The sequence below is a fragment of the Symphalangus syndactylus genome, chromosome 5 (genome assembly GCF_028878055.3).
Source record: "Symphalangus syndactylus isolate Jambi chromosome 5, NHGRI_mSymSyn1-v2.1_pri, whole genome shotgun sequence".
Taxonomy (NCBI): Eukaryota; Metazoa; Chordata; class Mammalia; order Primates; family Hylobatidae; genus Symphalangus; species Symphalangus syndactylus.
This window is the reverse complement of record NC_072427.2, coordinates 92,912,085-92,927,209: the sequence shown is the minus strand read 5'-3', so window position 1 is coordinate 92,927,209 and position 15,125 is coordinate 92,912,085. Positions and strand designations below refer to the sequence as shown.

Genomic DNA, 15,125 nt, shown 5'->3' with positions numbered 1-15,125 from the left:
CTGTAATCTTTTTTCTCATGTTGTGAAATATTCTTCATTTTGTGTTCTATTTCCACAAGTTGATGAGCTACATTTTAAAATTGAGTCTCCACCGCTGGACACTTAGGTTGTTTCCAAAGTTTCGCTTAGTGATATTATTAACAGGAGTCATACAAGGGTGGGGGCTGGTCTGGGGTAACATACTGGACGAGCAAGTGAGAGAAGAAAACGTGTTTAGCCTGGGAAAGTCACAGCTTTCTTCAAATGTTTGAAGGTTGTCATTTGAAAGAACAGTAAGACTTGGTCTATGTGGTCTCAAATGGGAAGATTTAGAAACTGGGTGGAAAGCGTGGGAAGAAGATCCATTCACAGAAGGCAAAGGCAAATTTCCTATAGTTGAGGGTGACCAAAGAAGGTCTGGGCAGCTTTAGGAGGTAGTGAGTTACTGGTTAGTGAAGACACTCAAATATAGGCAAAGAAAAATAATAACTTACAGGAATATAATGGGTTAAATGTGTTTACAGCAGAACGACCTGAGTGTTTTGAGAACATGGAAGATGTTACTTATTTATTTGAGATAGAGTCTTGCTCTGTCGCCCAGACTGGAGTGCAGTGGTGTGATCTCGGCTCACTGCAACCTCTGCCTCCCAGGTTCAAGCGATTCTCCTGCCTCAGCCTCCTGAGTCGCTGGAATTACAGGTGCCCACCACCACGCCTGGCTAATTTTTGTATTTTTAGTAGAGACGAGGTTTCACCATGTTGGCCAGGCTGGTCTCGAATTCCTGGCCTCAAGTGATCCACCCGCCTCGGCCTCCCAAAGTGCTGAGATTACCGGCATGAGCCACTGCGCCTGGCCTTTTATTTATTTTTGAAAGGGGAAAGGGTCTTGGGAAAGGCTTCGAAAGTTAAAATTTGAATCGAATCAAATCCTTATTCTTTACATCGGGGCCCAATATTTACACAATGATTTATAGTTCACAAAGGATTAAAGACTTCCCTTAAAGGATGAGGAAACAAATTCAGAGAGGGTAAGTACACTACCCCAGTTCCTACGGCAAGGAGGTAGTTGAGAATCCCCCACGTTCTCTGTCCCAAAAGAGAACTCTTTTTTCCAGTTGCTATTATTATTATTATTATCAAGCTCACCAATCCCTTCTAAAACATCCAGACTTGCAAGACATTGTCTGTGCCCTGCTTCATTACAATAAAATGAAAATGTCTCCAATGACTAATATAAACAAAATGTCATTGTTGTCAGGTAAGTTTTCCTGCACGGAAATTCCATACCCTTTCTTTCCCACAGCAGCCACCGGACGATTAGAGTTTATGATAGGTAAGGATTGGGCTCCCCTCAACTCCAGCATCTATGTGTGAGTCTATGATGTCTCTGCTTGCCTTCTGCTCAGGGCGGGCCTCCTTTCCTGGTGGTCTGAGAGCCCTGAATGAATGTACTTCCCACATCAGCCCTATGTCTCACAGATGCCTTCCATTCTGTCAACTCAGGACCCTGGAAAGCTGGGCTTCCACCCTCCACTCTACCTGTGCAGCTGCAAAGTTCATAGTCCACGAATGTGTTCCTGTTTCCAGCGTCTCCCCTGAACCCTGGCCTCCACCCCAGTTCTTCTGGGCTAGACAAGCTAGAAGGAAATGTGGAGGTCCCCTTTTGGCTACCGGAGTGGGCTGTCACCACCCTCAGGAAACCAGCTCCCTTCTGCCCCTGCTGAGGTGTCCCCTCCCACCCAGCCTTTCTAGCAAAAGCAAATCAGAAGGTCTCCATGGTGACATGACCCACCCCATCTGAAAGGCACCCTCATCCAGCACTCCACTAATGCCACCACAGCCATCTGTAGGGCTGACAGCCCTCCCACCGAACAGCCCTCCCTATCTTCAGGAAGCCGGCGTCCACGCTGGGAGCGAGAGGAAGGCCGGATGCAGATGGCCACCTCTTTCAACTCCAGAGTGAAGTGTACTTCTCTTGCTTTTAACCATTTCCTGGATTTAATGGCTTGCCTACTCCATCCTGCCCTTGCTGTTTTGCAATTCTCTGGTGACTCTGTTCTTGCAGAAACATTCATTTGGTAATCAGTAGATACCAGGCACTGGGCGAAGCACTGAGAATAAAAATTCCCAGGGAGCTAGGTTTGTACTCCTGGAGGGTTTCCTTTTCTCCTAGTGCACGGAAGAAGAAACCTACCATGAAAATCCAGAGATAAGTGCCTTGACAAGGGAATGAGGCTTTCCTGGAGAGAGCAGAGGAGATGAGAAACAATGGGTTGTGTTCTGGCAGCGTAAAGTGGTGGACCCCGAGCAGAGAAGGCCTGAGAGGTCAGATCATGAGGGGATTTGGCACCAAACTAACATGTAAGAATGTTATCCCCAAAACAAAAGCTTAAAGTCTTCTAAGCTTTTCAGTGGGCAATGATGTGATACCCAACTGTAGAGTCCCATGAAGCCTGGAGGAACAGGGTGAAGGACAAAGGAGTCCAGGAGGCTGGTGGAAGGCTTGGACTGTTTATTTGACTCTTTTCTGTTCTGTTTGGATGTTTCAACCACATACTTGATTTTTTTTATCTTGCAAACGAACAGGCCAGGCACAGTGGCTCACGCCTGTAATCCCAACACTTTGGGAAGCCGAGGCAGGTGGATCACCTGAGGTCAGAAGTTCAAGACCAGTCTGACCAACACGGTGAAATCTCATCTCTAATAATAATACAAGAATTAGCCGGGGGTAGTGGCGCATGCCTGTAATCCCAGCTACTCGGGAGGCTGAGGTAGAAGAACTGCTGGAACCTGGGAGGCGGAGGTTGCAGTGAGCTGAGATCACGCCACTGCTCCAGGCTGGGAGACAGAGCGAGACTCCATCTCAATAAATAAATAAATAAGAAAACAAATGGTCATGGCTAGGTGTGGTGCCTCATGCCTGTATCTCAACACTTTGGGAGGCTGAGGTGGGAGGATAGCTTGAGCCTAGGAGTTTGAGACCAGCCTGGGCAACATGGGGAGACCCCCATCTCTACAAAAAAATAAAAAAATTAGCTGGACATGGTGAGGCATACCTGTAGTCCTAGGTACTCATCAGACTGAGGTGAAAGGATTGCTTGAGCCTAGGATGTCGAGGCTGCAGTAAGCCATGATTGTGCTACTGCACTCTGGCCTGGGTGACAGAGTAAGATCCTGTCTCAAAAAAACCAAAAACCAAAAACCAACCAACCAAACCTAAAACTCCAATCCTAACCAAACCAAACCAAATCAAACAGTATTTATAATATGCCAGATATGGTGCTTGTGATACAAAGATGAAAATACAGGATCCTTGCCCTAAAAGCACCCTAGTTTAGAAACAGATATGGAAATACAATATAACAAAATAGTACTAATGCTATAACAACTATAAACATATTTTGCATTGAATTGAAGCAAAAATAGGAAAAATGTTGAAAATGATAGCAGTAAGTGTGCAGATCAATAAATACTCTAGAAATATTAAAAGATGTTCACTACATACTTAGATTAAAAAGCCAAGAAAATAAGCCAAAACTCTCCGGAACTATTGAGCTAATGAGCCAATGCAGAAAGTGATCTTTGTAGAACTCTGTGCCTCCTGCCTAATTTTAAAATCCATTACTTAATTGTTTTTCACAGTTTCATTAGGGCATTTTCCTCAACCTGTTAATTTTGAGGAAGCTATTATATATGTATGAATCAATATACAAAAGTGGATTTCTTTTCAAGTCTTGCCAAAATGTTGCAAAATACAATTTTTTTTTTTTTTTTTTTTTTTTTTTTTGAGACAGAGCCTCACTCTGTTGCCCAGGCTGGAATGCAGTGGCGCCATGTTGGTTCACTGCAACTTCTGCCTCTTCCTAGCTTCAAGCAATTTTCTTGCCTCAGCCTCCGGAGTAGCTGGGACTACAGGCACCTGCCACGACACCTGGCTAATTTTTGTATTTTTCGTAGAGATAGCGTTTCACTATGTTGGCCAGGCTGGTCTCGAACTCCTGACCTCAATCCGGCCGCCTCAGCCTCCGAAAGTGCTGGGATTACAGGCATGAACCACCATGCCCGGCCGCAAAATATGATTTCAAGATATTCTGAAACTGTGGAATACACACTTTAATAATTACATATTTACTATTTAAGCTTTATCTTAATGTCACAAGAAAAAAAATGTTAATAGCAATTCATAAAATAATATTGGTAAACATGCTTGCATGATAAGGAAGGCAATGAATATTGCCTTCTCTCTCTCTCTCTCTCTCTCTTTTAATGGCACCATGAGAACCACATCTTGACATAAACAACTTTGTAACCTTAAGATTCTGGGAGAGAGTCCTTGGTTGCAGGTGCCTGGTTAAGAGGAGGAAGGAGGCCAGGAGCCGTGGCTCATGCCTGTAATCACAGCACTTTGGGAGGCCAAGGCGGGTGGATCACCTGAGGTCAGGAGTTTGAGACCAGCCTTGCCAACATGGTGAAACCCCGTCTTTACTAAAAGTACAAAACTAGCCAGGTGTAGTGGCGCATGCCTGTAACCCCAGCTACTTGGGAGGCTGAGGCAGGAAAATCACTTGAACCCGGGAGGTGGAGGTTGCAGTGAGTCTAGATCGCACCATTGCAGTTCACCCTAGGCAAAAAGAGCAAAACTCTGTCTCAAAAAAAAAAAAAAAAAAAAAAAAGAGGGGGAAGGACAGTGAGAGCAAGAAAGGAGTCGGGCTAACCCTACTTGGGAGATGGCTAGGAGAATGAAGATGGCCACAGACACATTGACTGGGGTGACATTCATGTATCAATCTAACAGCATCCCGTGGCCTTCCATTTTTCTTTTTTCTTCTTCCTGTTTCTTTTTGCAGTAATATCTTAAAAAAGAAATCAATTAAAAAAAAAAAAAAGGCTGGGCGCGATGGCACACGCCTGTAATCCCAGCACTTTGGGAGGCTGAGGCAGGCAGATCATGAGATCAAGAGATGGAGACCATCCTGGCCAACATGGGTGAAACCCTGTCTCTACTAAAAATACAAAAATTAGCTGGGCATGGTGGCGGGCGTCTGTAGTCCCAGCTACTCGGGAGGCTGAGGCAGGAGAATCTCTTTTTTTTTTTTTTTTTGAGACGGAGTCTTGCTCTGTCACCCAGGTTGGAGTGCAGTGGCCCAATCTCGGCTCACTGCAAGCTCCGCCTCCCGGGTTCACACCATTCTCCTGCCTCAGCCTCTCCGAGTAGCTGGGACTACAGGCGCCCGCCACCACTCCGGCTAATTTTTTTGTATTTTTAGTAGAGACGGGGTTTCACCGTGGTCTCGATCTCCTGACCTCGTGATCCGCCCGCCTCGGCATCCCAAAGTGCTGGGATTACAAGCGTGAGCCACCGTGCCCAGCAGGAGAATCTCTTGAACCTGGGAGGCAGAGGTTCCAGTGAGCCGAGATCACACCACTGCACTCCAGCCTGGGCCACAGAGTGAGACTCTGTCTAAAACAACAACAACACAAAAACAAATCACAAACAAAAAACCAAAACCCCCAAATACTTCTCTGCCTTCCCAAATAGGCATCAGATAGATATACACAGGCAGGGCACAAATACACAACAAACATATTTTTAAAAAGTCACAAAATGTCCAAATAAATACAAATAAAAATAAGAGGGTGTGGTAGGGTGTAGGAAAAAGCCATTGTCACATATTACTTTTAGGAGTGCAAATTGGTGGAATCACTTCTGAGGAATATTTTGGCAACACAAATCAAAAGCTTTTTAAGGACACATACTTTTATCTGAAAGAAATAATTGGACAGGTGTGTAAAATGGATGTAGGCCATGTTTATACAACTTTGTAGTAACAACGACAACAACGAAAAGGAAAAACTTCCTTAAAACATAGAGAAGCAGTTAAACAAATTATGGCCTATTCAACTGATGGAATACTAGTAGTTGTTAAAATGATTATCTAAATTTCAGTTGATTAACACTAAAATGTGCTCATAGTATAACTGTAAGTAAAAACAGCACGAAACATATCTGCAGTGTTGTATGTGGGTGAATGTGCTCATGTCTTCCTAAGAAAGTCTGGAAGGACATATGCTAGTATGAAAATACCAATAAGGTTTTTTTTTTTTTTCTGGGTGATATCTATGAGTAATCATTACCTCTTCATTGTTTTCCATATTGTAAAATCGTCTGTAATGACCATGCATGACTGTTGTATTTTGTTTTTGGACCTTAGGTGCAAAGAATTAAGCATTAACTCCTCGGCCAGCCGTGGTGGCTCACACCTGTTATCCCAGCACTTTGGGAAGCTGAGGTGGCAGGATGGCTTGAGTCTAGGAATTTGAAACCAGCCTGGGCGACATAGCAAAACCTCATCTCTACAAAAAATACAAAAAGTTACCCAGGCGTGGTGGCATGCGCTTGTAGTCTCCGCTACCCGGGAGGCTGAGGTGGGGAGGATTGCTTGAGCCTGGGAGGTGGAGGCTGCCATGAACTGTAATCTTGCCACCGCACTCCAGCCTGGGCAATGGAGCGAGACCCTATTTCAAAAAAAAAAAAAAAAAAAAGAAGAATTAACTTCTTATTTCATAGCATACTACCATTGTCAGTTTATAGAAGGCCTTTTTCTTGTTTTAATTAATTTTGTTTCTTTGTAGTCTGTTTTAGATACACGAATTACCTTAAAAATAAGAATAAACAAGGCCGGGTGCAGTGGCTCTCGCCTGTAATCCCAGAACTTTGGGAGGCCGAGGTGGGCAGATCAATTGAGGCCAGGGGTTCCAGGTCAGCCTGGCCAATGTGATGAAACCTTGTCTCTACTAAAAACACAAAAATTTGCCAGGTGTGGTGGTGGGCACCTGTAATCCCAAATACTCAGGAGGTTGAGGCAGGAGAATCGCTTGAACTGGGGAGGTGGAGGTTGCAGTGAGCCGAGATCACACCCCTGCACTCCAGCCTGGGTGATAGAGCGAGACTCTGTCTCAAAAAAAAAAAAAAGAAAGAACAAACAATAAAGTTTGTACAAGGGCAGCAAGTGAAGACTTTTACCCAGAAGTCTGTAAGAACAGTAGGGGTGTCAGATGCCAGGCCATGCCACCGTCTAGGGACCAAATGCAAATTGTTCACCTTCTCACTTGGCGTGAGGAGCACTGATAAGAATACTGGTTAATTTGCTTATTTGTCCTTGAAGTATTTATCTCTCAGCGAGATTCCAACTACTGGCCTTTTAGGCTTAGAATAGCGCATCACCAAGAGTGGTCACTAACGGATGTGAAGCCAACCAAAAGAAACCACCATCTCGGCACGCATCTGTGTGTTAGTTTCCTTTAGTGCCACTACAAAGTAGAAACAACTAGGTGGTTTAAACAACAGAAATGTATTGTCTTGAATTTCTGGAGGTCAGAAATCCAAAATTAAGATGTTGGCAGGGTTGGTTCCCTTTGATGGCCGTGAGACAGAATCTGTTCCATGCTTCTTTGTCAGCTTCTGGTAGCCTCAGGTGCACCTTGGTTTGTAGATGGCCACCTTCTCCTGGTGTCTTTACGTTGTCTTCCCTGTGTACGTCTTGGTGCAAATTTCTCCTTTTTATAAGGGCAGCAGTCATTTTGGATTAGGGTTCAAACTAGAGACCCAACTCGATTACCTCTGTGAAGACTCTACCTCCATATAATCTTGAACCATCTTGGTGTGGTGGAAAGAACATGGGCTTTGCAATTATACCTGTGTTTGAATCCTGGCTTCACCACTTACTGGTGAGTGGTGACTGCCTTGAGAAAGTCATGTAATTACTCAGGACTCGTTTTCTCATCCACATAATGGGGATGTAACGTTGCTGTGAGGATTAGCGATACTCTAGAACGTGCTGGGTAAGTGGAGGCTGTTACTACCTATGAGCTGAGGGCCTTTGTTTTTCAAGGTGAACAGTCTATGAATAAACACATCTGTAAGTGAATGTAATGGGGAGATTCTTAGATGACAAGGATTTCATCTGTGAACCAGGTCAGCTGGCATCTATATCGGAGTCTTTCCGGCCTACATGTGGTCACTTGTTTGGAGCCAGCTGTAATTTACAGGTTACGTTTTTAGGTGAAGCGTGTATAAAACCATTTTACAGCATTCCAACCTGGATATGACATTCATTGACCAATGTTGTCTAAGGCTGTCACACTGGGGAAAAAGGGGTGCAGCCTTCTAGACAGGAAGACCAGCAATGCCTTCTATTCCTGCATGTTTATAATCTCAAGATTCTGCCCCACTCTGATAATCTTCTAGGTTGATTTGAACTGAAGACAAGGACACATATCTTGAGACATTGTCATATTCTGTTCAGGTTACCTGGAAGATTAACTATACAAGTTTCTTCCATTACCAGGAATAAACATTTGAGTCAAATTTAATTTAGTAATAAAGGTTGCAAATGCTGACGTGCTCTGATAGAAGCGAAAGCTTGGTGAATGGGGTGGGATGGGGTGGGGGCAGGAAGGAGACCCACAAGCAGAGAGGAAGGAGTTGGTTGTATAGGTGGAAGCTTGAGCTTGGGAGGAACCAGGTAGGGACCTCTCCTCTGAATAAGGGGCGCTCTGGGCCACTTCCTCTTTCTTCAAAACAATTAAGTTGACCGTGGACCTTAATCACACTAGCAGGGCAATTTTGAAACAATAATCCGAAAAAACTTTGGCCAGCTAGGGCAACTTTTTTACATCATGGAGATCAGCCTGAAAGCAAGCTATTTGCCCGACCACTTTTTGACCAATTTATTTTCGGTTTAGTCAGGTTTCTTTCCAAGTCAGTGCTAATCTGAATGGTTACCTTAGTAATTACTTTTTGACTAATTTGTTTTCGGTTTAGTCGGATTTCTTGCAAAGTGTGTGCTAATCTGAATGGTTACCTTAGTATATCAATGTCCTAGTAACTGTAGCAAGGACATTTTTGCTGGAAATCATTTAAAGCAGGTGTATTTGAGTCATGTAGCATAGAAAGCGGCATTTACTGCGAGTTTTTTACATCTAATATTGTTTGTAAGGTTTTATCTGTTGCTACATTTGTGAAGTTTATGAAAAAAATTGGTTATGAACACTATCACAAGGTGGCAAAATCAAGCTTAGAAATCAATGAGTGACTCTGCTGTAAAATAGTGTATAAATATACACACTCTTTTTAGCTATACATTTATTAAATGCCATTAGAGTTGGTACAAAATACAATTTTTAGCTGGTGGCTCTCTACCGATTACAACGCAGCCAGCACAGCATACTTGGGTTTTCAAGCCTCGGGAGCTCACCCAGCAATACATAGCCAGGGAGAAGGGGTAGGCAGAATAAAAATCAGCGAAAGCCAGGATATTGATAAAGAGTTTTGATGGTTAAGGGCAAGCAGGCAAATTAAGACTCCGGGAACCGAGAAGGTGTGCAGAAAAGAAAACCAGAGAGCTGGACGACAAGGACACAGTAACAGCACAAGGGGATTCATCTAAGGGGCATTCCGATGGAGCAGGCAGGCTGCGCCCAGAAAGGTGGGGGGGGTTGGAAGCAGATGGGCAGGCACGGGCGAGCGTGCACAGCCTGAAAAAGTTTTCATGATGGCTCCAGCCTAATTTCTCAACGCTGGTCTCGGGCGCCACGAAACCTGAGCGGCCCGACCGAGCCGGGTGCCAGCCTCAGGGCCGCCGAGCCCGGCGCAGCGTCCGGAATTCCTGCGATGTCTGGGGCGCGGCGGTGGCTCCTCCCCGCCCCCACCACGGCCTCCGCCGGCATTTTCCGGCTAGGAGGCCCGCCAGCCCTTCGAAGAACCGGCTCCACGCGCGGACGGTCGCGGCCGAAGCGCTTCCCGGGGAGAGGGGCGAGCGCTGCGCCCAGACCGCGGTGAGAGCCCTCCAGGCCCGGGCGCGCGGGGTGGGCTTCCCGGGTCCCCGCCCTAAGTCCGCGGCGCCCCTCCCCCTCCCCCGCCCGGGGCAGCCCGCCCCTCCCCCCGGCGCGGGCGGGGCTGCGGGCGCAGACGCGGAAGCGCGGGGCGCTAGGGCTGCGGGGGCGGCGGCACTGGAGGCCGCGCGCGCTCCCCGGGCCGCAGTCGGCGCGGGCGCGGGGCGGGGCGAGGCGGCCGGGAGGCGGCGGGCGCTCGCGCACAGGCCTGGCCGCCGCCTCGCCCCCCCCTTCCCCAGCCCCTACCTCGGCCTAGCCTTCCCCCTCCTCTCCCCTCCCCCGGGCGAATCACGCGCCCTCCTCTGACACTCGTAGCGGACCCGAGCTCCGAATTTATCCTTCACGTGACCCGAGGGGGTTGGGTGGTTGGCTGGGGACAGAGGGGTAGACGGAAAGGAGGGAACGGAATCTGCCGTTACCTGAGCAACAGGCCCCGCCCGCCGGCTCGGGGCAGGGGGGCGGGAGGAGGACGTCAGCACGTCAGCCGGGGTTTTGCGTTTTGATTGACAGTTGCTATAGCGACCGGGTCGGTCCGTCGCCATTTTGTTGGTTGGTTTTTTTTTAAACCCTTTCGCTTCCCGCCCGAATAATAATAAAAAGCCCCATTGGAGTGAGGCGGGGGTGGCGGCGGCAACCGCGGCGGGGGTATCCGGGGAGACTGCTGCTGTCGCTGCCGCTGATCGCGGCCCAGGTCGGCCTCAGGGAGCGGACACCCCGAGCGGGGGGTGCGGGCGCCGCCGCCGCCGCTTCTGCTGCTGCTGTTCCTGCTGCTGCTGTTGGTGCCGCTGCCGCCGCCGGCGAGCGGGCGGGACCGGTGTGAGTGCGAGTGTGTGTGTGCGAGGGAGCGTGTGCGAGGGCGAGTGTGGGCGCGAGTGTGCGGGTGTGTGCGAGTGTCTGTCTGTCTGTGCGGGGACTCGGGGGCGGGCGGTTCGGGCTCTCCTGGCGGAGGAGCCGCCGCCGCCGCCCGGGCCCCGGCGCTTCTCGCTGCGCAGGTTCGGAGCGCGCGCCATTTTGTGAGATTTACAAAATCCTCCTCGGGAAGAAGCCGCCGGCAGCAGCCGCCGCTCGGCGCCCGGCCTCGCCGACGCCGTCCTCTGCGCCGGGCCGGGCCGCGCGGCCCCGCCGCCGGGAATCGGGGCCCGGGGACTGCGGTATTTGCCGGGGAGGGGGCTGTCGCCTCCCCGGCCCCGGGCGCCGCTGGAACCGCGAGCCGAGGAGAGACTGAGCAGGCTGCGGCGCGGCCAGGAGCCGGAGCGCCGGGGGCGGAGAGGCTGCCGGGGCGGCGCTGGCTGCGGAGGCCGCGGCGGGAGCGGGAGCGCGGCGCGGGAGCCCGAGGCTGAGACTCACCGGAGGAAGCGGCGCGAGCGCCCCGCCATCGTCCCGGTGAGTGTCCGGCCCGGCCGCGGCCCCGCCCGGCCTGGCGCTGGGCTCCCCCGGCGGCCCGCAGCCGGGCCCGAGCCGGGGCCGGCCGGGCGGAGGGAGGGACCTGCCATTTTAGGAGGAGGCGCCGCGGGCCTGGGGCCGGCCGCCGGGGGAGGGAGCCTCAGGCCGGGTCCCGGAGGAGCGGCGGGCGCGAGCGGAGGGAAAGTTGCGGAGGGTGGGAGCGGGGGCTGCGGCCTCCCGGGAGCTGGGGCCCGGGGGGCCGTAGGCAGCGCCAGACTTTCACTGGCCGCCCGAGCGAAGGGGTGGAGGTTGTCTTCCTCCTCCTCCTCCTCCTCTTCCTCCTCATCCTCTTCCCCCAGCTCCTCCCTCGTCCCTCCTCTCGGTCCCCACCAGTGTGGGAACCGCCGGGGTGCTTCGCAAGGACAATGCACGGGTTAAGAAAATGGGGCCGGCTGCCGGGTGGGCGAGGACGGCGGGGCCGGGCCTGGCGCCGGCGAAGGTCGGGAGCCGCTGCCTCGGAGGCCTTGGGGGTCGGCGCCGGAGCGAGGGTCACTCACTGGCCTCCGAAGTTGGGCGGGGAGCGCGAGTGTCCCCGGCGGCTCGGGGTGGAGGGATGACCTGCCCGGCAGCCGGGGGAGTTGGTGGCTGAGGAGAGGTGAATTTTCAGAATGGATACCTGTGTATCGCCACAAAACTTAACGAGTCTATTTATAGGCACAAACCCACTCTCGCTTCGGAGCCACCAAAGCTGCTGAGTAGCTCAGCACTTGGCGAAAGGCTCCTCCCTAATCTGAAATAGTTAAAAATGGTAAAATTAGTGAGTCAGTGACTCTGGTTCCTTGTCTGTGCCTTTCGCCCAACCCTAGGTGACACGAATCCCATAATCTAGGCATAGCGCAGGAATGCCAGCACCATTTAGTTCTTGAATTCCGCCTAAATTGTCAGAAAATACGCCTTAGAACATTGTTTTCACAAGTGTCAGGCTTTGTTCTCAGGTTTTTCAGTGGATCGACCAGCTTGCCTAGCCAGTAGGAACTGTTCCCATTTTACAGATGAGGAGTGTGAGTCTGGAGAGGGGCACTGACTTGTCTAAGGTCATACAGCTGGGACTCCAGGAGCTAGGAGGCTGTAGCCAGTCTGGACTTGTGAATCATTAGGGTGTAACTCATTATTAGAAATACTGGCAAATTTTGGAGTGATTCGTGTTTAATGACTCAGGGTTCTAACCTAGAGATTGTGTCCCCGTAAGGTTTTTAGCATGGAATTACCTTTGTGGCTTGCCGAGGCCGGACGGTAAGGTAATGGGGATGAGTCCTCTTAATAAACTTAGCAGTCCTTTTTTCCCCCCAAGAAAACTATGTAGTCAATTTTTGAATGAAAGGAATTAAAAATATTCCTTGGTGTGTTTTGTACTTCAAACAATTTTGATTATAGTCATTTTCTGAGTATTGATGAGTCATAAGAAAGTTTTGTGTAAAGTTATTTTTAGTTATTCTTTGAATGCTTAAGGGTTCCTCTGTGACCCTTTTATAGTTTATCTGTCCAAACTATTAATGAATATATTTAGCATTTTGATTTGGAGGTGTTTTAATAATTCAGGGGAATTACCTTTAGCTTTTGTTTTCTTAAATTTCTCATATCTTGATTAGTTACTTTAGGAGAATGTTGTTTTTAAGTAGACTTTTAAAAATGTTAGACCAGAGCTAAAGTTTCATGTGCTAAGTTTTTAAACTGCAGAAGATCATTTCAAAGAAACTGGTTATGAAAAAAGCTTACTTGATTATAGTCAAGATTTTTGACGTATACTTCAGGTATCCCAGTACTTTGGAGGATTTTCCCTGGTATAGCAGTGGTGTTTATGGTAGCTGTCCAAATTTATTTATACTTCAAACCATGCCAGAAAGTTAAGGATTTCTGTCAATGTCCACACCTAGTTCTATTGTAAGACTAGTTGTAAAAAGTTCATTTTTACCTCAAGAGAAGCATAAGCTCAGAGATTATTACAGGAGGAAGGGTCACCCCTGTGTTTGCGCCATGAAGGCACACTCCTTTTTACCTGGTGAGTGTTGAAAAAATATTTGAAGGAATAGACCTGAATGAATGGTAATTATTGGTAGGGGTGGGAAATGGACTAAATGACCTAGTGAGATCCTTGTTTTGAGATCTAAGTATAAGATCATCTCTTAAACCTTTTAACAATATTTTGGTGGAACCTATTAGAAACTTAACAGACGCATTATTGTGTGCAGCAGTAACATTTAAGATAATTTAAAACATTCCATATTAGTGCAGTGTCTTGTTAGGGAATGTGGACAGTAAAAACGACCATTTGTTAAATTTTTTTTTCTCCTCCGAAATATTGTCTGATGTTTGCTCCTTGGTGTTATTTATGGAGAGTTACTGTTATGGAGAGTTACTGTTACGGAGAGTTACTGTTTATGACTTAAAGATATGGGCATGGAGAGGCCTAGGTAACTGCAACAATGTAAGTAATTTACATTAGGTTTTTAGAGTGCTATGACTAGGCAAAAGGAAAATTCAAGATACCTTGTTATAAACATGGTATACAGTGACCTTTGGCATGCATTTTGTTTTGTAACTACATGAGGAGTTAATTTGGATTGAATCTTGGTTTTCACTTGAAAACCCTTTTTTTTTAAGAAATAGCTTAGAAATTTAGACTGCCCTGAGGTGTTTTCGTGTGTCTGTTTATGGTTGACAAGTATCTAGTTATGAGAAGAAAATGTGGATAGAATTAACTGTATTACAGGCGAGAAGGGAATTGCCTTGTGTATGCCACCAAACACAAGATTAGTGGAAGAGTGGGCTTCACTTGTGACTTTCTTGGTGTTTGTGATTAGGTGTGTGCCAATTTGTCTTTGCTTTGGCATTAGCTTTCCTCATATTTTAGAGGGCTTTCACATTTCCTGTACACACACAGGAAACAGTTTCACCCCTCCCCAAGAAAAAACTTACCTAAACCCAGCAAAACTCAAAAACTTCCAGAAAGTCTTTATTAAGAACTTAGTTCCTCATCCCCAAAGTTGTATTAGTCTTACTTTGTAGTAATCATAAGCAGTTATTTGAAGTGAACCAAGAATCTTTACTTTCTGTTGAGTGTTTTGGTGATTTTACCTCCATATATGTTCGTCTATTTTCGATTTAGAAGTAAAGATATTACGTGAAACTATTAGTAATGTTTCCTGAAACTTGATACTAACAGTTTGCCCTGTGAAAGTGACTTGTTTGACCAGTATAATAGCACCTTATGTATATATGGTGGTTTTGCCTTTTAAAAGACTTCTTACCAGATGTTATCTTGACTGTTGGGCAATTTTCTGATGGCTAGAGAGGTGGTAATTTATAACCCAAAGCTTGCTCAACTTTGGATTAAAAAGTTTGGAGAGTTAAAATTTGTGTTTAATTACTTGGAAAAATCAGCAAATTATATTTAATTACCTTAAATTTCTCCTCAGTTTCTCCCAAATGAAGAAAGCTTTTTGAAATCTTGCCTTATGTCAGTGCTACAGTGTTAAGCTAGAGTTGTAAAGTTTACCATAGAGTGTTTGAAAGTGAAATGTAGACTTCATGTGACTAAAATAATCATTGAAGGTTCATATTGGGTAATTGAAGAAAGATCTTATTTGTTAACGTACTGGCTACAAGCAGCCTTAGTTTGATTATTTTTTTTTTGTATATGGAAACAAAATGATTTGGAAATATTGCACTGTGTAAGCCAGCTAGGTATTTAAAAAGTTTAGCTTTTGCTTTGAAATCCTACTTCCAGACTACTAAAACGAGTGAGAATTGTTTATTGGAGATAATAGCCTACATTGAACACCTGAAATGGTGTGGTTTCTCTTGGGCAT

General features: G+C 47.2%; 1 protein-coding gene across 5 annotated transcripts in view; it reads left to right on the top strand.

The window, feature by feature from the left end:
• The first annotated feature begins 9,457 nt into the window (after positions 1-9,457).
• DYRK1A (dual specificity tyrosine phosphorylation regulated kinase 1A) overlaps positions 9,458-15,125 on the top strand; it is a 150,065-nt gene continuing 144,397 nt past the window's right edge. For 2 of the 5 annotated variants that reach the window (XM_063639274.1, XM_055279687.2), the window contains exon 1: positions 11,189-11,256. The gene's annotated coding sequence lies outside the window, so the exon portion shown is untranslated. Of the gene's footprint in view, positions 9,817-11,188; positions 11,257-15,125 lie in introns of those variants that run through there. The other 3 variants (XM_063639276.1, XM_055279688.2, XM_063639281.1) reach the window with 3 other exon arrangements.